Source organism: Hylobates moloch, unplaced genomic scaffold (assembly GCF_009828535.3).
Source record: "Hylobates moloch isolate HMO894 unplaced genomic scaffold, HMol_V3 SCAFFOLD_2, whole genome shotgun sequence".
In the NCBI taxonomy this organism is placed as follows: domain Eukaryota; kingdom Metazoa; phylum Chordata; class Mammalia; order Primates; family Hylobatidae; genus Hylobates; species Hylobates moloch.
Genome location: NW_026652277.1, coordinates 175,476,107 through 175,498,682, shown reverse-complemented (window position 1 = coordinate 175,498,682; position 22,576 = coordinate 175,476,107). Strand labels below are relative to the sequence as shown.

Here is a 22,576-nt window from a genome sequence, read left to right as displayed (position 1 = left end):
GCTGGGTCCGATGGGCGGTACTGGGTCCGATGGGCGGTACTGGGTCCGGTCCGGACGGGCGGGTCTGGGTCTGGACGGGCGGTGCCGTATCCAAATGAGCGGTGCTGGATCTGGACGGGCTGTGCTGGGTCCGGACGGGCGGTGCTAGGTTCGGTCCGGACGGGTGGTGCTGGGTCTAAATGGGCGGTGCTGGGCTCAGCAGGGGACAGGTGGGCGTGGCGGCACAGGTACGGAGCGCAGGGCTGGTGCAGCGCCCTCTTCCAAGGGCCCTGCGCTCCCCGCGCTCGCTGCTCCTCCCGCCCGCCCATTGCCCGGGAGCTGCTGCGTGTGTCTTCCAGGGTGATTCCTTTCCGCTGGGGTCACTTCAAAGCCGACCTTTTCAAGCTGTTTTCTTCCGAGGACGACACGTTATTAAGCTTTGTGTGCATTTCAAGGGTCATGTTTTCTGAACCGCGCTCCGCCGCTCCCGGGGTGTTCGAGCCCCCGCATTGCTGTGCGGTGTTCCTCTCACAGAGTGAGGTTGGAGGGTCCCACTGCCTTTGTGTGTCTCCTTAGAAAACGCCGTTTCTCTCAGACACATTGTTATCTGCCAACCCTTCGCAGACGTAGAGAACGGACTGCAGAGTTAATAAACGTCGAGGGGAAGCTTTGATGCGCCCCAGTTGGCCCTGAGAGATGCCACGTGAGCCGTCATTTTAAATCCTGTACGTGTCCCCGTGGACGTGGAAACCTGAAATTAATTTCAGTAGCAAGCTTTGTGAACTGTAGGGATTTTTTTTCATTAGGTCTTTTTTGTAACTGCCCCTCCCCTCCCCCACCCTTTGTTTTGGCTGCAGAACACATCTCAGCAGTCTTCCCATGCAGAGTTCAGTCAGGCGAAGTTGCGTTCTTACGTTATCTGTGATGTGTTGTAACAAAAAGCGTTTATCTTTGAAACACTAAGGCAAGTAATGAGAAGAGTGAACTATATTTGACAAAGCCTTTTTATTTTTGTCGTTACTTTTTTTTCCAATGTGGAAATAATTTTTCTCTCCACCAACTGGATTTCCTCTTTTGCAGACAATTAGAGAATTCTGTCATCCCCACTGGGTTCTGTCTTTTCTGCTGCACTTGTCCAGTACCGCTACATAAGGAGGCTTCTCAGCAGAGGAGCCTGGGGTGTTGAACCAGTGCCATGAGGGAATGAATTATTCAATAGATCGCTAGTCTCCTTTCTTAAAATTAAAGTGTGGTGACTTGCAGAAAAGCGTCTGTGTCTAAATGGCATCTTCATGCTGTAGCACTCGGTTTCTTTATGCCTTTCAGTTCCTGTGCTTCCCGATGGACTCGAGTTTTTACTATGTGGGCATCTCCGTGCCTGCACAGTGAAGGACTCTGACTGGGTTCCACACGTGCTGCACAGATCCCTGACACAGCGTTAACTGAACCTCAGCTGCAGGAGCTTCGTTCCTGAGGATGCTGTTACCGAGAATGACTTGCCTCTTGAAGAATGAGTTTGCAAAGCTGGCAGTTAGATTGCTGATGTCCAAAGTAAGTATGTGTAGCATCACTAAAGAGAAAATTCAGGATTCCTGGAAAACAGTTATGGGCTCTCTGCGTGTTATTTTTGTAATAAAAAACATATAACATATGTGAAATACCTACTGGGTGATGCAGGACACATAGAAGGCTCTAAATTAATATGAATCATTCTCGTTTTTTGTCATTAAAAGTCCCCATTTGTATTATGTATGAGTAGTATATCAATATCTAAACTACACCTCATTGTAGGTGCCAACCAACATTAGTTTATTGACAAATGTTTAAGAGCAGCCAGAAAGTCATAGAATACCTATGATTCTTAAATCATGAACACTCCCGTAACTGGTATATGTTTAGGACATGAAAATTTCCAGGCTGACAAATCATTTCACCGTCATTGGTCAAGACTCCAGGGTGATATTCTGAGCCGTATGTTAATTTCGATACCACCTAGAACAATAAAAGGTAAACATGCTACCATCTTCTATTCTCATTGCACCACTGGATTCTGGTACATCTAAAAATTGCACTTAAATGATATCCAAGAAATGCTGTATAAAAACAAAACAGGGCCAGGCGCAGTGGCTCACACCTGTAATCCCAGCATTTTGGGAGGCCAAAGCGGGCAGATCACGAGGTCAGGAGATCAAGACCATCCTGGCTAATACGGTGAAACCCCGTCTCTACTAAAAATACAAAAAAATTAGCTGGGCATGGTGGTGGGTGCCTGTAGTTCCAATTACTTGGGAGGTGGAGGCAGGAGAATGGCATGAACCCGGGAGGTGGAGGTTGCAGTGAGCTGAGACCGCGCCACTGCACTCCAGCCTGGGCGACAGAGCAAGACTCTGTCTCAAAATAAATACATAAAATAAAAGAATGGGCTTTTCTGTCATTAATTCCATTTTATACATGGTGAGACTGAAATGCAAGATAAAGGACTGGACTGAAGCTAAACGAAGCTGCAATGGGCAAGGTTGAAAAAGACCTTTTTAATCTATAAGTCAGTTTTTGAAAATTTAAGTTTCTACTTTATAATTTTAGTTTTCCTTTTAAACGTATATTATTTTTAGTTGCACTATTCAAAAAGTTTTACAGCTTCTATTTCAATCAGCACTGATATACTAATATTTTTAAGCATCTCCTATCTAAAACCAAAATCTATGTAAAACCTAAAAGTACCAGGTAGTAGAGGAGAACAGAGTAAGACTGTCTCTTAAAAAAAGAAGTATCACATAATAGGAATAAACATGAGGACAGAAAGTAATAATATTTTTGAATTTCTGATTAAACTTTGCACTTAATTTAAATTTTTTTTCGAAATATTATGAAAACCAGGCTGAGACCAGCCACGTGAAATAAACCTTTTCCTGCCCCAATTTTCACAGCTGCTAGAAAATAGTAGGTACCAGGGAAAAGATTAATACATCTAATAAAAAAAAGATACAAATATATCAACTATGTTTAACCATATCAACTATATTTAGTACCCTATAGGTCATTTAATTTTCTAGCCACCAATAAATTCCATATTTTATTAAATTAATCAAATTTTGAAAAATGTCAATATTACTGTATAAATCATCTTACAAGTCCTTTTAGTAGATATATCAATTCAGAGGATGGTCTTTAGCAAAAAAAGTAAAGTAAAAGGATTTAATAAAGGTCCAAATAGCAGACATACTAGGGCAGGCAGCCTTCTACAGTAGCCCACGCATGAGAAAGTTAATCTAATTAGTTGATCGATAAAGTTAAATAACCAAACTCTCCTTTGCTTAACCCATTGTTAGAAAGGCCAGTGTTGTTAATTTCGTTTTTTAAACAAACAAGCCAAAAAGATAAATTCTAGAGGATTAGTTGTTCATAAGTAGGGTATGTGCTACTTTATTGGAAAATGAAGAAATATATCTTTCAATTCTGCTTCCTTCATTGCTTTCTCATGTTCCTAATATTTAGTCACATTTTAGGTTAGAACTTTCAGGAAGTGAGTTTTTATACAGAAATTAGTGCTATAAACAGCCCTTAAAATAGGAATTTAATTATACTTATTTAAAAAAAAAATATATATATATATATATAAAATCTTACCAACCCAGAAAGACATCTGTGGTTAAATGTGTTCTCTGGCATTTATTAAACTAAGATGATACTGGAAGGAAAAAGCTAAATCTTAAATACATAAACAACATATTTACACTGTGATATGGTTTAGATCTGTGTGCCAAAGCCGAGTCTCGTGTCAGATTGTAATCCCCAATGTTGGAGGTGGGGCGTGGGAGGAGGTGATTGGGTTGGATCATGGGGGCGTATTTCCTCCTTTGGTGCTGTTCTGGTGATGGAGTTCTCACTAAATCTTGTTGTTTAAAAGTGTGTGGTACCTCCCTTCCCCAGCTTCCTCCTGTTCCAGCCAGGTAAGACATGTCTGCTTCTCCTTTGCCTTCTGCCATGATTGTAAGTTTCCTGAGGCCTCCCCAGCCATGCTTCCTGTACAGCCTGCAGAAACATGAGCCAATTAAACCTCTTTTCTTTATAAATTACCTAGTCTCAGGTATTTCTTTATAGCAATGCAAGAATGGAATGGACTAATACACACTGAATGCAAAGAAATGAAATGGTTGTGTGTGTGTGTGTGTGTGTGTATGGAAGGTATTAGAAGGGGATTATACTGTAAACATGGGTCACTTACCTTTTACTGTGTTGGAGAATTGCTTTGCATTATCTTCTTTTTATTCAGTACATGTTGCACACTAAGTTAAAATGTGATCATATATATCCTGAAAATAATGAAAGAATATCAGGCTGTGAGGAGATTTGTGAAAGGGCATCTCCCCTGCCTGCCTCCTTGTCCTCCTTTCTGCATTCTGCCCATCCTCAGCCCCGTGAGATGTCACTGCATGGTGCCCTGGAAGCGCTCTCACTTCCAGAATTTCTCCATCCAGTGGCCCATTTCGTCAGTTTCGGTTTCCCACTTTGAAAACCAATCAACTGGCCGGGCGCGGTGGCTCAGGTCTGTAATCCCAGCACTTTGGGAGGCCGAGGTGGGCGGATCACGAGGTCAGGAGATTGAGACCATCCTGGCTAACACGGTGAAACCCCGTCTCTACTAAAAAATACAAAAAATTAGCCGAGCGTGGTGGCGCGCGCCTGTAATCCCAGCTACTCGGGAGGCTGAGGCAGGAGAATGGCGTGAACCCGGGAGGCGGAGCTTGCAGTGAGCCGAGATGACGCCACTGCACTCCAGCCTGGGCGACAGAGCCAGACTCCGTCTCAAAAAAAAAAACCGATCAACTAAACTGTACTATTTCTTTTGTTGCCATCTCCCCATATTTTCCTGATCCCTTACACTTGGCACTTTGATTTTGGCTGCTACCTTGAATTTGGTTTTGACTTGAAATTCTGAATGTGCCTTTTTCCTCACGAGTTCTGTTCTCCTTGGTGTTGGGGACGCATCTTACTGATGTTTGATTCCGTGTCCCTCTTCTAGCAGACAGCACAGTTCTGTGTACCTAGTGGATATTTAATAAACGCTCATTGGCTAGATTGAAGATGGCTGTGTCCTGGGGGGCGGGGTAGGGGTACCCAGCACACAGCTTCTACAGCTAATCTAGTCCCAGTGGCTGAGTCTAGACTTTACTCAGCTCAGTGGTCTTTACAAGGGTAGAGAGTCCACAGTCTGGAGGCCGTGGAGGTTCTCCATCCAGCCTTTCACCTCTTTTCTTGATAATTAAAGGTACACTTCTAAACAATGGGTCTAGAAGAAGAAAGAATTGTGCTTGTCTCATTCCTAAAATAGAGGGCTTGACCTACTGAGCAGCTTTAATATGACTCTATGATCTCGCTGTCATTAATAGAACAAAGGCCAGAAACATTTAGGAGGCGTTATGGAAACCGGGTGCTAAAATGAACTAAATGTAATAACCCTAATTCCCTCCCCAGTTTTCACAGGTTCTGTAATATAGAAAGTACTAGGGAAAAGAGGAGGAACTTTATACACCTGAGAAGAGCAAAGGGTACAAATATATCAACTATTATTTTTTACATCTTATGCCCTTTTCTGCTAGAAAATTATATGTAAATATATAATATAAGCTGAATATATAAATTTTGCTAGGAAACTAATATTTTGAAATGCAAACTCCCATTAAATTTTATTTCAACAAATAAAAACAGATACCAAATGAAGGGGAATGTACTATTAATATGCTATTTACCAGCAGTAAAAATAATAGAAACAAAAAAAAGTGTTGAGATATGTGTTGTTCATGGCAAACCCATAAATGGAATACCCAAGGACTTCTCCCAAGAAAAATCTTTTCTTTATCCACTAGTGTCACTGGAAATAAAAATCACCAAGTTACAGGGTTTTGCTTGCTTTTGAAAATACAGTGCAGCTTAGACATTTTTTCAAGTGCTTTCAACATTTGCAGTAGTTCTGTGAGAAGGGAGAAACTTGGCCTAAGGACTTCCGCTAAGATGGTTCTATAAACATGTACCCTGAAGCATCCTTGCCACACACACACCTGCTCTAAATGTATGCCAATGGTAGATGACAAATAAAGAGGGAAAACGTAAAATTGTAGGAGACTTGAAACAGCATGGGCGCGGCTGAGGGTCAGTGTTGGGGCGGCTGAGGGTCAGCGTTGGGATGGAGATGCACGGTGGTGAGAAGGAGCGGAAGGGAATGTCCTGCTGGGGCCTGGAACCCAAAGGCAGATCCTGCAAGGAGCGGGGCCCTTGTTGGGCAGTGGGGACTGTGATGGGGACCACAAGTGCTCATGGGAGGAGAGGAAGCGGCTGCCAACTGCAGCTGCTGGCACGACTGACATGAAGCCATGTGTCTGCAGGGAGAGAAAACGTGCATGTGGCCTCCTGCCAGGAACTGCCATGCCGCGAGTGACTGCATCTGATGCCTTCAACCACAGCAACACGGCTTGTTCCCGGACGAGGGTCCCACACGGACGAGGTGCCTTTGTTTAGCAGAGGTGTGAGCAGAGAGACACTGAGAAAGATAGACAGTAGAGAGAGAATCTCCCACTTACAATGAGCTGGCAAAGAAAAAATTCCCATGCACGTGAACACAGCAAATGCTAAGGGGCCACCTGAATCAGCAACCATTCTGAAAAGAGCTTTAAAATAAACATGTTTGGGAACCTCGAAGAAACGTATGCAGGAATAACATGCATCAAAAAGGATAAGAAGTTATGAAGAAGAACTGGCAGAAATATATTATCCTAACTGAATTAACACAGAAACAGAAAACCAAATACTGCATATTCTCCTAAGTGGGAGCTACACACTGTGGACACAGGGACATAGGGATAGAAATGGTGGACAGTGGGGTCCATGGGAGGGAGAAAGGGGCAAGGAGAGAAGAACTGCCTACTGGGAACTGTGTTCACTCTTTGGGTGATGGGTTCGATAAAGGCCCAAACCTCAGCATCACACAATAAATCCACGTAACAAACCTGCATATGTACCCCTGACTCTAAAAAAAAAAGGCAGTGGGGGGCGCCAGGCACGGTGGCTCAAGCCTGTAATTCTAGCACTTTGGAAGGCTGAGGCAGGAAGTCAGAAGTTCGAGACCAATCTGGCCAACCTGGTGAAACCCCATCTCTACTAAAAACACAAAATTGGTCCGGCACAGTGGCTCACACCTGTAATCCCAGCACTTTGGGAGGCCGAAGTGGGCGGATCACCTGAGGTTGGGAGTTCCAGACCAGCTTGACCAACGTGGAGAAACCCCATCTCTACTAAAAATACAAAATTAACCCAGCATGGTGGCACGTATGTGTAATCCCAGCTACTCGGGAGACTGAGGCAGGACAATCGCTTGAACCCAGGAGGTGGAGGCTGCAGTGAGCAGAGATCACACCATGGCACTAGAGCCTGGGCAACAAGAGCAAAACTCTGTCTAAAAAAAAAAAAAAAAAAACACGAAATTAGCCAGGCGTGCTGGTGTGTGCCTGTAATCCCAGCTACTCTCGAGGCAGAGGCAGGAGAAACACTTGAACCGAGGAGGCAGAGGTTGCAGTGAGCCAATATCATGCCACTGCACTCCAGCCTGGGCAACAGCAAGACTCCGTCTCAAAACAAAAAAACAAAAACAAAAACAAAAAAAAACAAAAAAGGACTGGCAGAAATAACAAAACAAGAACATAAAGAAATCCAACCAAAAGCAGAAAAGAAGAAAAAAGCTGAGAAATGCATCTCGAAAGTAAAATGAGTGGAAAGAACAAAAGATTTATAAAAGCGAGAGCTCTTCCAGAGCAAGAGCTATAGGCTGAGGGAGCTAATCTCATCTCACCAGAATTCCAGAGGATTCGAGAGAATGATAGAGAGGCATAATTAAAGAGATCATTGCTGGGAATTTTCCAGAATGCAAGAAGCATAACAGTCTTCAAATTAAAAGTGCTTTCAAATACCAAGCAGGACACATGGAAGTCCATTTGCACCTGAATAAACCATAACGCAACTCTAAGGTACAGCTCGAAAAGGAAATGCTGAAAGTTACCTAAGAAAGAAAAGGAGAAAATTGCCTGAGAGAGAAAGTTCCTGTAAAAGAAGGAAAGAGTGGACTCAAGAGGGGATCTGAAAACCTGTCTCTAAGTTTGAGACAAACCACAGATGAGAAATCTAGGCCCAGAAGTGTCCCCTGCTCATGACTCACTCACACTTGTCTATGTTCCAATGCCCTGTTTTGGTAAAACTGTTTCCTGATTTTAGCACCACAGCAGAGAAGGGCAAACAGGTGAGTGACCTCGAACAATACAGCTAGAATGTAGGTGAGTGCAGACATGGCAGTGTACAGGGAACCTCTGTAATTATAGTTATGTGGTTGGATTAGATCAATGATCCAATGGGTGATCATCAGAATTTCCTGGGGAGCTTTTCTTGCAACATTTTTGTTATCGAAATGTGCAGTGATACGAATCGTATCGAATACGAATAGAATGCCAGAGGAAGTCCCTGTCTCCACTCCCCACTCACCACCTGGCTTCAGTTGTCACAGCCTGTTTCATTTATCCCCTTCCCTCTCCCTCTGCTCCTGGATTATTTTTAAACACAAATCAGACTTTACATAATTTCATTAGTAAATGTTGCAGATGTATCTTCAGAAGACACTCTTTAAAAATATATTTTCTTAATATCATTTTCATACTTTGAAAAATGACAATTCCTTAAAGTCATCAAATATCAAGACACTGTTCAAGTTTCAGAAAACTGTTTAAGCATACACATCCCTTCAACTCAGTGGCAGACAGAGAATCAGAATCTCAGGGCAAGTCCAACCATCTTTTATTCTCAGTCTCCCTGAGTGACTCTGATGTTCAGTTGAGTTCGAGAATCACTGGCTCAGATGACCTTGCAGGTTTGACCTTGAGACTCTCCCAATGTCACACACCTCCTTTCTCCTAGGGGAAACTTTCCACCAATTCCTAACTAGCACAGAGATCAACTCTCTGTGGTCAGAGACATTGTCGTGGGAAAGTAACCTTGGGTTAAGCGCCACAGTTCCCAACCTTGAGCTCCATCTCTTACACTAACTGTAGGGCAGTGAAGGGTCTGTACAGGTCTGAGACTCAGTTTCCTCATGTGAAAAATAAACATGATGGCCAGGCATGGTGGCTCAACCCTGTAATCCCAGCACTTTGGGAGGCCAGGCAGGCACATCACGAGGTCAGGAGATCGAGACCATCCTGGCTAATATGGTGAAACCCTGTCTCTACTAAAAATACAAAAAAATTAGCTGGGCGTGGTGGCGGGCACCTGTAGTCCCAGCTACTCGGGAGGCCGAGGCAGGAAAATGGTGTGAACCCAGGAGGTGGAGCTTGCAGTGAGCCGAGATAGCACCACTGCACTCCAGCCTGGGCGACAGAGCAAGACTCTGTCTCAAAAAAAAAAAAAGGAAAAGAAAAAAGAAAAAGAAACATGATGATGGCAACAGACCTTCACTGCCCAACTTACAGAGCTGTTATAAGGATAAAATTAAAGTAAGGCATATGAATGTGCTCTCCAACTATGCATTCACATAGAAACGTTTTCATTATTCATTTGAACATTGGCACTGCAGGGGTTAAAAATGTACATGAGAAAAAAGGAAGTCCAGAAAAGTTTTTTTTTTTTTTTTTTTTAAATAGTCCTGCATGTCGGAAACCATACAAAAGTGTTCGCCCTTCTGGAAAAAAAAGAAAAATCATTCAATTTTAACATTTTATGCATATTTTTAATTATTAAAGGGCACTACATTAGAGCTTCCATTTGTTCGGAATATTGCAGTAAACTTCTAAAGTCTTTGGAGGCTTTCAAAGCCATACATATATGTAATACTACATAGCACCCCACCCCCCAAAAAACCACAGCAATATAGTATTATAATTGTTTTCATTGCAATAAGTCATCTATGATGAATTTGGTAGACTATATGTTGTGAATGTTTCAACTACATATTCTATAGGTAGGAGGAGACAAGTGCTCTGTCTCTCTCTCCCCACGACCTGCTTCCCAGTTGCTTTCCCTCTCTGAGTTCACCTGCTCGCTCCTCTGGACATCTTAGAAGCACGCCTCTGCTTCCCCGCCCTGCCTGCGGGGCTAGACTCTTCCGTCCACCCGGAGGACCCCTGCTCACAGCTGCGGGCCGAGATCCTGACCATCCCTGTTGGACACTCATTTGAACTGTCATCTCCTAAGCACACAGAATTTCACCTTCCACCCTGTGAAGGCAGGCGTGGCCACGTGACTAGTTTTGGTTAACTAAATGGCACAGGAGCCGCTGTGTCACTTCCGTGTGGAAGCGTTCAGGAGCCAGGAGCGACGGTCCAGCCCCGTCTTTCCTTGCCCCAGTGCCTGTGGAAACGCCAGTGTGGGTGTGGAGAAACTGCAAAGTCCAGCAGCCAGGCCTCAGCCGCCGCCCACAGGACAGCTGCCCTGGAGGGGCACTGGGTCCCACAGAGGGATTCGGGTTTTGCAGTTTACAAGAAAGAAGTTTTAGTGTTAAGACACTGAAATTTTAGGGTTACCTATTGCAGCAGGAAAACTCAGCCCATCTGCTCAAATATCATCGACTGGAGGCCCAGCTCAAACACCTCTCTACCACCACCCGGAGGGCACCCTTCTGCTAAACCCTCAGAGCCACATGTCCGTTCCTCTGGTTCACAATCAGACCTCTGCGCGATGAAACATCTGTTGGGTTAGAGCCCCACAGACCTGAATTCGAATGTCAAACTGCCATCAGCCATGTAATAGCCAAGTATCTTTCTGAAACTCAATTTTTTAATCTAAATGATTGATGTGATGCCTCATAGAATTGTCAAAGAAAAATGAACACTGCAATAATACATCTGTAGTGCTCACTAAGTGTTAAATCCTTACATATTGATATATTTTTCTCGGTGTAGAAAACTTACAAAGCTTAAAGCAATTTCAGAGGATAACGTTTTCTTTTTATTTTTCTGCAATTACAGGACTGCACAGACAAATTTCTCTGCCTAATATTTTTACCAAAGTATAATGTCTTTTAAGTAAGACACAGATGTACATGTATTTTTAAGATAGTTAATGAGGCAAAACATAGCTATGTACATAGTTTAAGTTGTTACATAGTAACATGCTTGTCTTTTTAAAAATAATTTTTTTTTCTTTTTCTTTTTTTTTTTTGAGACGGAGTCTCACTCTTTCGCCCAGGCTGGAGTGCAATGGCACAATCTCAGCTCATTGCAACCTCCACCTCCCAGGTTCAAGCGATTCTCCTGCCTCAGCCTCCTGAGTAGTTGGGATTACAGGCACCCACCACCAAGCTCGGCTAATTTTTGTATTTTTAGTAGAGACGGGGTTTTGCCATGTTGGTCAGGCTGGTCTCGAACTCCTCACCTCAGGTGATCCACCCACCATGGCCTCCCAAAGTGCTGGGATTGCAGGCGTGAGCCGCCACACCTGCTAGAATAAGGAATTTGAAAGTTATTCAAATATATATCCAATAACGTTTGACCTGCATATCTAACTATTTTGAAGTAAATGACCATTTTTGGTTTCAAGGCTTTTTATGTGTATTGTTTAATAGAGATTTACTTCAGTATCAAGAAATGAATAAATATACGTTCATTATCTATTAACTCACATTTTAGACTAGAAGAAACCAATCTATTGTTCAGCTATTAAATTCCTTCCTTCTTTCTTTCTTTCTTTCTTTCTTTCATTTATTTATTTTGAGATGGAGTCTCCCTCTGTCGCCCAGGCTGGAGTGCAGTGGCTCTTTCTCAGCTAACTGCAACCTCTACCTCCTGGGTTCAAGCAATTCTCCAGCCTCAGCCTCCCAAGTAGCTGGGATTACAGGTGCCTGCCACCATGCCCAGTTATTTTTTGTATTTTTTTTAGTAGAGTTGGGGTTTCGCCACATTGGCCAGGCTGGTCTCGAACTCCTGACCTTCAGTGATCCACCCACCTCGGTCTTCCAGAGTTCTGGGATTACAGGGCTGGCCAGATACTAAATTATTTAAATAATTATATATCAATATATATTGGAATCATGGCTTTTTCATTAGGCTAAAGTAAACCTACAATGTGCTGAGAAATGCCTTATTAACAACAGTGTTAGGTACTAGGGAGTTTCAATAATTTGTGGTTATAATTCCTATAAGAAATTTAATATATTATTAGCATCTTTTAAACCATAAATTTCAGAAGATAATTATAAGGGAATTGTATATGATTCTAGGCTTGGATTTGAATGGAGACTCCAGAAATGAACCCTTTCGGCTCAATAATACAATTATTTTTTCAGTCATTTTTAACTTTTAATTTCCCATACATACATTATTTCCCATTAAAGAAAGATAAGATTACAGTTTAAATTTCAATGCCTAAATATAGTGAAGTGGCAGTAGAGTAAAAAATATAATTTTAAAATGAGCTGTAGCCAAGGGTATAGATGACAAAATATCCAAAGTCAATATATTCAATTATGAGTAAGAGAAGTGTTTTAGCTAAAAACTATTTGTTTAAACATAGCAAATTCATGAAGAGATGCTTGTTCAAAGATTAATGTCAAAATGTTAGTTATTTTAGTTTAATTGTTTGGTTTATTTGTTGTAAGGTAGGTTGAGTATTCATTATCCAAAATGCTTGGGACCAGAAACGTCTCAAATTTCAGATTTTGGAATCTTTGCATTATCTATTTACCAGTTCAGCATCCCTAATCCAAAAATCTGAAATCCAAAATGCTCCAATGAGCAGCTCCTTCGCATGTCCTGTCAGCACTCAAAGTTTCAGATTTGGGTGCATTTTGCATTTTTGGATTGGGAATACTCAGCCTGTATAAAAGAGTGACACCGCAGGGTGAATTCCATCATTAAAAACGTTCTAAATACTTTTAGATGTATGTCATTTTCAATACCACAAACTACATCTTCTCAAGCAGCTCCTATTTCTGGGGTCCCTTAGACTATGAATTAATATGTAGAAAATCCTTAATATTCTAGACCAGGGGTGGACAAATTATCACCTGCAAAGCCTTTGCCTCTTGTTTTTGTATGGCTCATGAACTAACCATCTTCTTTACATTTGTAAATGATTGGAAAAAAAGTCAGAATGAGAGGTGAACATGGCAAAATACTAATTTTGAAGCCTAGATATAAGATATCAGTTAAAAAAAAAAAACAGATATTAAGTTACAGACAAGGCCGGGTGCAGTGGCTCATGCCTGTAAACCCAGCACTTTGGGAGTCCGAGGTGGGGATCACGAGGCCAGGAAATCGAGACCATCCTGGCCAACACCGTGAAACCTCATCTCTACTAAAATACAAAAAATTAGCTGGGCATGGTGGTGTGCGCCTGTAATCCCAGCTACTCTGGAGGCTGAGGCAGTATAATTGCTTGAACCTGGGAGGCGGAGGTTGCAGTGAGCCGAGATCACCCCACTGCACTCCAACCTGGCAACAGAGTGAGACTCCATCTCAAAAAAAAAAAAAGTTACAGACACAAAAGAGGAGGGAAGCATCCAATTCTTATCAGTGAAGAATCGTTTAAAGAAGACTTGCTTTGCCGAAACCAAAATGGACGTCACAGTTGATGGCTTTTCTTGGAGGACAATGGTAATTAACCCAGAAGAAAGTGTTTCAGTCTAAAATGATTCTCAGGGTTTTCTACTAGCAAACCAGGTGAGGGTTAGGGTTAGGATAAGGGTTAGGGTTAGGTATTTGCCCGTATGTATTTTTAATGATAACTCACTCAGAAAGATCCAGCAACCATTCACTACATGAAATTCCCCTGAAGTCATCTGGAGGTTTCCTAGGGAGGGCACTGGGGTAAAAGGATTAATCCTTAGTTAGGTTGCCCGAGGAAACAGCTCTAGGGAAAAAGCCGAATCATTATTTTTTAGTTTACAGTTGCATTTTCTTAGATGGAAATAGACGATAATTATGAATTCACCTCTATATATCCTTGGGGAAATCACAAAGATGGATTAATGGGCCCCCTCCGCTGGTGCAGGCAGAAGAGCATTGAGAACAGGGCAGGGATGTGAAGACACAAAAGCAAGAACCCAGGCTCACCTGGGCATGCTGTCTTCTGGGGAAGAAGGCAGTACCATGGCACTGGGAATCTTGGTGAAAAATTCCATCTCTCGAGTCACATTGCTCCCATCTGGACTAGGACTCAGTATCTTGTATGAGTTGTCATCCTGAGATCTCCCTCCAGCCTCCTCATGGGAGATTTCTGTGAACATAACTCCTGTTTTCTATCTTCTGTTTCCTCTGTTCTTTCCTTGGCAAGAAGCCAGGCCAACCATGGCAGTTGATAATATGTTCTCCTCTGAGCTCTGCAATACTTTCTACCTCACCCATTTTCCTCTTCATAATGATTAAGTTATTATGATAACCTAATTGATTCCTGTTCTTCTATGTTGAACACATACAGGAAAGTGCATGCCCCATCATTTTACAGCTTGATGAACACTTGTGCACACACCCAGGTTTAAACACAACAGCAGAATATGGCCAACACCCCAGAGCCCCGCTCGTGTCTTCCCAGTCACTCCCTTCACTCCCTGCTCAAGTTAAACGCTGTCCTGACATCACAGACTCATTTGTCTTGTTTTTGAAGTTTATGAAAACGGAATCATACAGTGTATATTTTTGTGGGTATGTTTGGCTTCTTTTCCTCAGAATTGAGTGTGACTGTGTATATATGAAAGATTATCCATTTGGTTGCATGAGGCAGCAGTTCTTTCATATAAATTGCTGTTTAATGTCCTGTTGTTTGGCTACTGTGATGTCCACTGTTAGTGCACATTTGGATTGCTTCCAATGTTTGACTGCCCATAAGAATGCTGCCGTGAATAGTTACATGTGTGTCTTGATGTGCAGCACAAGCTCACATGCTGGATGGGCACATGCCTATGAGTGGAGTTGCTGAGGCATTGGGTATGCACATACACACATGTAGTAAATATTGTCAAATTCCCAAAGAGGTTGAACCAATCTACGTTTTCATCATCAGCATGGTGGGATGTCAGTTGGTATTGTCAGCCTTTAGCCGTCGTGGTGGATGTGTAGTGATATTCTATTGCCTTAATTCACATTTTCCCCATTTCTAATGAAAGTGACCATCCTCTCACATATTTGTTGATCATTTGGATCTCCTCTTTAGTGAAGTCTTGGTGTCTCTTGCTTGTTTTTCTACTGGGTTGTCTGTCTTAATTGATTTGTAGAAACTATTGATATATTCTGGCTAGAGACTTTTTGTCTTGATATAACCACTCTACCACTCAGTGGCTTGCTTTTCACTCTCATAGTATTATCTTTTACTCTTAAATTTAAAAACAGTTTTTAATTTTAATATAGTCCAATTTATCAATCTTTCTCTTTATGGTTAGTGCTCAAAAGAGCATTATTCGTATTCAATTTTCTCTATCCCAAAATCTTAAAGGCTTTTCTCTTATATAATTTTCTCAAAGTCTTGTTATTTGACCCTTCAAATTCAAATAAGCAGTATACCTGGAATTAACTTTTGTATATAACTCCTCAGGGAAGGGTTATATTTAATTTTTTTTCATGTTGTTATCCAAATTATTCAAGCACCATCTACTGAAAAAAAAAAGTCTCCACTACTTTGCAATGCTATTACTTTTACCGGAAATGGAATATCTACATGTGTGCATCTGTATGCACCAATTATTCTATTTTTTCGGTCTATTTGTTTATCATTGCACAAAAAACTGCCTTAATTACTGAAGCTTTATAATAAATTCTGATATCGAGTAGACTAAGTCCTCCTGCCTTGTTCTTTTCATTGAAGTTTTCTTGGCTCTTCTTGGCCCTTTGTGCATCCACATAAATTTTAGAATTATTTTGTTAATTACCACAGAAAATCCTGCTGAGGCTTTTATCAACATGGCATTAGATTCATAGACCAATTCAGGGAAAATGAATATATCTACAATAATAACATTTCTAATCTATGAATGTGGTATATCCCCCCACTTAATTAGATTATCTTTTCTCAAAAATGTTGTAGAGATTTTTCTGCATAGCCCTTGTGCATCTCTTAAGAAGTTTTAGTGTTAAATATTTAATATTTTATGCTTTTGCAAGTGAATCTGTTTTAGTATTTCATTTTCCAACTGTGCTAATACATAGGAATATAATTGATTTTTTAAAATATTCACCTGTGTCTAACAACTTTGCCAAACTAACTTCATAATTCTAATAATTTATGTGTTCTACATCGAAATATTATCAACAAATAGTGGTGGTTTTATTATCTCTTAGCCAGTCTGCTTATCTTTACTGCACTGGCTAGAATTACTAGTTTAATGCTGAATAAATGTGGTGATATAAAATATTCTTGTTTAGTTCCTAATCTCAGATGGAAAGGTTTCAACATTTCACTATTAAATGTGTTTTTAAAAATACTCTTTACTATAATAATGATGTTGCATTCTATTCCTAGCTATTTAAAAATGTACTCTGTATCATGATAATGAAGTTCCACTCTATTCCTAGCTTGCTTAGAGGTTTTTTTTTTAACATAAATGGATTTAAATTTTTAAAAAATGCTTTCTCTTTATCAACTGTATGATTACTTACTTTTCCTCTCCTTTATAATGTGAAGACACTACTTTTAAGAATAAGCCCCAACTTGTGTGATGCATTATCCTTTTTGTACATTGCTATATTTAATTTCCTAATATTTTATTTATAAAGTTTACATACATACGTACAAGGAGGATTGATCTATTTTTTTTTTCTTATAATGTCCTTGTTAGTTTGATGCTTAAATTGTACTGATTTTATTAAAATTGCTGGGAAGTGCCCACCCTTTTTTATTCTCTAACTTTCCGCACACTCTCTTAAACATTTAGTTGGGCTGGGACTTTTGTTTTGTGGGGGGACGGGTGGGGTCGGAGTGGGAGAGCTTTAAGTACAGATAATTCCTGAATATTTATAGAACTTTTAAAATCTCCTATTTCTTCTTGTGTCAATGTCGGTAAGTTTCACCTTTCTAAGACTATGTTCAGTTCATCTAACATTTCAAATTTAAATATATGGTCTTTTGTGATTGATTTCTTTCACTTAGCATAATATTTTCAAGGTTCATCTATGTTGTAGTACAACTTTTTTTGTTTTTTTGTTTTGTTTTGTTTTGTTTTGTTTTGTTTTGTTTTGTTTTTGAGATGGAGTTTCGCTCTTGTTGCCAGGCTGGAGTGCAATGGCGCAGTTTCGGCCCACTGCAAGCTCTGCCTCCCGGGTTCAAGCGATTCTCCTGCCTCAGCCTTCGAGTAGCTTGGGATTACAGGCTTGTGCCACCACACCTGGATAATTTTTGTGTTTTTAGTAAGAGACGGGGTTTCACCATGTTGGCTAGACTGGTCTCGAACTCCTGACCTCAGGTGATCCTCCCTCCTCGGCCTCCCAAAGTGCTTGGATTACAAGCATGAGCCACCGCACCCAGCCCAACTTTGTTTTAAAGTGAAAAAAATTAACATGAATTCTGTAATGTGATTGAAGTATATCAATTCTATTGCACAGGACAGGACAGTATTAGACTTTGTTATCCCTACCCAATATGCTTAACAAGGTGCTAATATTTATAATACATTTTCTAGATGTAACTATTCTCATCTTGGTTCATTTTGCTGAAGGGAAAATATCAAGCTGCAGCATTATGTTAGCTGTACAATTAATATTTCTGAAATATATCCTTATTCAATAGAAAATTGTTCTTAAATTATTAAACATAATTTCAAAAATAATATAACTTATTTTTGTGAGATAAACATCAAATTGAACATCTTTAGTTAAAAATGGAGTATAACGTATCTTGCTTTTCTATACCAATTAATAATATAAAACTTCACAGCCATCTTAGAAGCATTAATTTGGAAATATTTATGGCCGAGTTTTTTTTGAGCTGTCAAGATTCTACTTCAGCCTTGCAGAAAATATTTGCAAACCATATATCCAGGGAAGGGGGAGAAGTAGGAATTACAATCGATCCTGAGGCATTATCTTGATGATCACGTTTTCATGGGTGTATGCAGATGTTAAAACTCAACAAATCATACCCTTTAAATACATGCAGGTTATTATATGTTAACTATACCTCAGTAAAGCTGGAGAACAAGATTTTACCCAGTGTGCGAATCAAATCCTGTTCTATATATAGCCATGCCACACGCCTGGGCCGAGTGGTTCCCGTTGTGGTTTTCACTTCTCGAGGTGGTTAGATTTAGCAAAAATGTGGCTACTTTATTCTTTCTGATCCTTTTTTAGACATTTAATTTTGGCATTTCACTCTCCTATTTGTTTTAAATGGACACATATGGTATAAATATTTTAGCACTAAATAGATAATCATTGAGAATAAAAATCATACATTTCAATTGTGTAAAATTGTTTTCTTTCTAGAAATAGACTATAATCTTTTAAGTTTAAATACAATTTTAGAAAGCATTTTTTAGTAAATTTCTGCAGAAATGCATATATAATAATGACATACAATTTTTTCAGAAACCCAATTTATTTCTTAATTAAATTATCATATTATCAAAATGCATGAATATGATATTATTGTCTTTATAAGAAAAAAAATTCACAGTGTGCCCAAATGCAAGTATCACACACTATGGCACTGAGGGTGGCCTGTTTTGAACAGGTGGTGAGTCAGGACAGAGGTGGCCCTGCTCTGCCCTGCACTCCCAGGTGGGGCCAAGCACACGGAGGCTGTGCCCTCCAGGGGCAATGGCTCTGATTTGACTTTCTATATCTCATGCTCTGCATATGAAAAATGAAAATTGCTAGACTGTGGGGTGAGGTTAAAAGGCATAATGCTAGATTGCGAGGCCTGGTTAAAGGGCCGGTGATCATAGGTTTGTTGTTGAAACGCTCTAAATATTCAAGGTGCCAGTGTGGTAAATTCAGGAGTTTGTGGTCATAATGCCTTTTGTTTATTTACTTATTTATTTATTATTATTTTTTGAGATAGGGTTTCACTATATTGGCCAGGCTGGTCTCAAACTCCTGACTTCAAGTGATCCGCCCAGGCTGGAGTGAAGTGGCATGATCTCGGCTCACTGCAACTTCTGCTTTCCCAGTTCAAGCGATTCTTATGCCTCAGCCTCCCGCGTAACTGGAGTTACAGGTGCATGCCACCACACCCAGCTAATTTGTGTATTTTTAGTAGAGACGGGGTTTCACTATGTTGGCCATGCTGTTTTCGAACTCCTGACCTCAAGTGATCCATCACCTCAGCCTCCCAAAGTGCTGGGATTACAGGCATGAGCCACCTTGACTGGCCCATAACACCTTTTATATATTGATTAATCATGCTCTAATGTGGAGGACTACTATTTGGCTGTAAGATACAGAAGGGAGAGTTCTGGAGTCAAACCCACCTGGATTTGACTTCTGATTCTTCAATTGAATAAGCTTTGTGACTTGAGCAGGCTGATTACCTTTTCAAATGCTTCCTTTATGAATCTGTAATAAGTGGAATAACATTGCCCACCATTGAGAGCTAATTCTCCATGTGTCTCCACTTGCCACTTATCGTGTGTGCAAAGCCATCAACAGCCCTTTGTGACACCATCTTGGGAGATAGAGATAATGTCTCCTTCTGGGGCGAAGGTCAGGTTTGCTTGCAGCCCATCGTAAAAAAACGGGGTTTCCCAAGCTTGGACTTTGTCAGCTGTGACACACACCCACCAGATATGCAGGATCCAGCTGGGACTTTCCACCTCACCCCCATGGGACTTGGAGAGCAAGGGGAACTGAGGCACACATACCCTACTGCCTGCTGTGTGGGAGTAGTAAGGCTACTTGTCCTGGGCTCAAGGGGCTCAGGTCTGCTGCCAGCATGCACAGAACCACTGCAGGCCCACCTGTTGGCTTGCAAGTAGGGTAAAACCCCGGAACCTTCAGAGTCCTGGCACCCACCTTTCAGAGTTACTGAGAGAATAGGCAGAGGCTGTATCATCTGCCAAGCAGCTTGGCGATGGCAGTCCTTCAAAAATATGCTTTTTTTTTCTTTTTGACATTAAGAATTTGAGGGAGGGGATGTAAGTATTTGTCAACACATCACTAACTTTTTTTCAGTTTCAGATGGTACTTGTAATTATAAACAAATACCAGTCTGATTATATCTACATAACAAACAAACAGATGAAAGGTTAATGCATTTCCAGCATTTTCCTCTTAGTTCAAGTTGGCTATTCAGATACTTCCAAATAAGCAACTAAAACTTTCACTTTTGGGTGGGCAGCCTGAATATCTGGCATCGGCGCATATTAAAATGTTATCAGAGCTCTGCTGTGTTGTGCAGTACAGTGTCTGTTTATAAGAAAAAAGACTAAAGAATGCTCAATGATTCTAACTTACTGTGTTTTCTTATTGTAGTTTATGGGAAATAGGAGAGTAGACTATGAATGGAGAATGACAAGAAAAATGGAAAATCAATCTCACCGAGAGATAAAAATTGGCTCTTCAGGCTAGCCGTGTTGTAGAACTCTGACACTGTATCAATGATGATGCCTACCTTTTCAGTAGTAAATTCTGCTTGGAGATTCAGTAGTACTGGAGTCGTTTCTTCTGTTTCTAGTTCCTGTTGGAACAAAGAGCAGAATCCTTCTAACCTTTACCTCCTCCTCCTCACCTGCTGGCCGTCTGCCAATATGAAATATCAATCACACACAGTAACATTGCCACCAAACAAGAGTTTACCCTGTTTAAAAACTCCTACCAGAGCTTCTTGTAAAAATCTCACAGGGAGATCAAAATAGCACTTCTTCTTTGTCAAAACATTTTATTTTAACTTCTGTTTCAGGAAAGAATCCAAACCACCACATTCTCCTTGATGTTTACTTTCTCTGAAAAATGTCTTTATGAAATGTTTCTGGAGGCTTTTATTTTGAAGCTCTACTCCCAGAAGATATGTCCTTGCATGTCGTCTTCAGTTTGTTGGAAAAAAAGAAAACTCAAGTTTCCTTCTTGTCTGTGACAAATTTCCCAGTCTAAACCGCTTGTTGCTAACCTTTCCACATTGATGATGCTTGTGTTTTATTGTTGGGGAATAAGCACTAGGAACCCAAAACTTCAGCCTGTTTTATGTTCCAGACGCCTGGTGGTTGGGTACGCTGTCTTGGCCGCTGTACCTGAGCTGGGCCTGGTGGCAGCAGGTGGCTGAGTCAGGCGCCTGTCCTGACTGCTGTGTGAGTGCTGCTGACTTCCTAAGACTTCGGGCTCCTGGAGTGGCGAGCTCTGGGGGACAGGCAGTCCTAAGACTGCACCTTCTTGAAGTTTGACAGGGGCAGGTGACCTTGCTGTTTTCCGAGCCTCGTGGCCATTTCCTCACCTGTGGAACAGAGATGTCAACACACCTCCTGGTGATGTGTGTGAGGCCAGACATCTGGCACTGAGGCTGCTTTCCCGCCCGTCTCCTGCCTGCGTGGCCTTCCTCACGTGGCGAGGCTCTGCTGCAGCAGGTGATGGGGTGCGGGTCGCAAGGATGTTTCCAGGACACTCTCTCTCCTTCTGCCCTCCTTTGACTGATTTTCTTTTTGGCACCAGGCTGGACTACAGGTGGGCCCAGGGAAGATCGACCCATGGCGTATACAAGGAGTGGGGTACAGGGCCCCCTGCATGGGGCAGGGCAAGGACACCTCAGGGCTGCCACGTGTGGGACTGAGAGGACGGGTGCCACAGGTGTGGACATCACGAAAGCCACACGCTGAGGTCTGTTGGCCCACAGGTAGGCCCTTCATGGAGAAGCCACCGCCCTCGGCACAGCCCTGCGAGGCCCAGCATCCTCATTCTACTTGTGATGGAGACAGTGACAATGGCCAGCGAAGGGGCTGCATGGACACTGTGCACGGCAAGAGCCTGAGAGAAGGGTCAGGGGCAGAGGACAAGCCGGGCATGTATCTGCCACCCCACAAAGCCCAACAAGAGGCAACTGGTTCTGGGTTCGAGAGAAGAGGAAAGCAAACGGTTGGGACAAAGCTCTGCAGATTCTTGCTACCGGCCTAAAGGAACACAGGTCAGCAGTCAGAAGCTATTGTCCACCCGGTGGGAGCTTTGTGTTTGGGGTCCTCAGTGTCCCCTTTTGGGCTCCTTCTCTTCCCCAGCACAGTGCTTACTCAAGAGGACCCCATTATGATGCAGGTGCCAGTGGGTCCAAGAGCCCTGCATTCCTGCGCCCCGGCTCTCTCACTGGGCAGAAGTGGCCAATGGGCAGCCCTCAGACTGTAGAAATGCTTTTGCTTTGTGGTCTGCATTGACAGGCCACGTCTTTTATTATTATTTTTAATTGTATCTACAATCTGGGAAACCTGGCCACCCTGGGTCAGCAATTCCTCTTGGGAACAGCCTGTGGGGACTGACCTGTTGATGAGCACGGGCCCCCCACCCCAGCACCCCAGTCACCCCAATGTGAGGAGATGTGGACTGGAGCTGAGAGACTGGAGACAGGATTTCACAGGGATCTTGAGAAGGTGGTGACAGTAGAGACAGGGAGATGACCATGTGCAGTTTCTGAGGCAGCAAGGCTGGGGAATGGCTGCTCTCCTCTG

At 41.9% G+C, this 22,576-nt stretch overlaps 1 long non-coding RNA gene across 2 annotated transcripts; it reads left to right on the top strand.

The window, feature by feature from the left end:
• The first annotated feature begins 439 nt into the window (after positions 1 to 439).
• LOC116473879 (uncharacterized) lies at positions 440 to 21,010 on the top strand. 2 transcript variants are annotated; one of them, XR_009212547.1, is made up of 3 exons: positions 440 to 704; positions 1,306 to 1,530; positions 20,406 to 21,010. It is a non-coding gene; the product is annotated as an uncharacterized LOC116473879 (long non-coding RNA). The 2 variants fall into 2 exon arrangements; XR_004249469.2 differs by lacking the exon at positions 20,406 to 21,010 and adding an exon at positions 1,879 to 2,117.
• Positions 21,011 to 22,576: the final 1,566 nt, after the last annotated feature.